This window comes from Notothenia coriiceps, unplaced genomic scaffold (genome assembly GCF_000735185.1).
Source record: "Notothenia coriiceps isolate Sejong01 unplaced genomic scaffold, NC01 NC01_scaffold00037246, whole genome shotgun sequence".
NCBI classification, from domain to species: Eukaryota; Metazoa; Chordata; class Actinopteri; order Perciformes; family Nototheniidae; genus Notothenia; species Notothenia coriiceps.
In genome coordinates this window covers 10,379,309-10,379,803 of record NW_011369947.1, presented here as the reverse complement: position 1 = coordinate 10,379,803, position 495 = coordinate 10,379,309, and positions in this window count along the sequence as shown.

The window sequence follows — 495 nt, the reverse complement described above, 5'->3', positions numbered from 1 at the left end:
AGCACAGCTTCAGGTTCATAAACCCACTTAGTCTTAAATGACCTGGCAGGAAGGTGACAGCTCTCTTGCGAGGCCGTCTGAATTTATTTAGCTGCTTCTTCTGTTTCCAAATACATCAAGACCTCTGTTTTTCTGACCTTCCTCGTTTCACTTCAGAAACATACACACGTTCCTCACTGTCGCTTACCACCTCCACACATTCATCACAGGCGACCCCCTCTCTCTCTCTCTTAAAAGGTGATCAGCGATCGTCATTCTCACTCTGCATGACCCTAAGTATCCTACATAGATGTGTGCTCTGGAAAATCCAGAAACGGACGATCGTCCTTTATGATATATGCCGTTTAAACCAATTATTTAAGAATGTGTTAAATTCGGCATCATGTAAGTGCGCTGACAGTCGACACACTGCTTTCCTCGCCGGGCTTCCCGGCCTCTGCGATAGTTCACGAGCGTCAAGCTCCTCAACGCCGCCCCCCCCCACCCCCCGTTGAT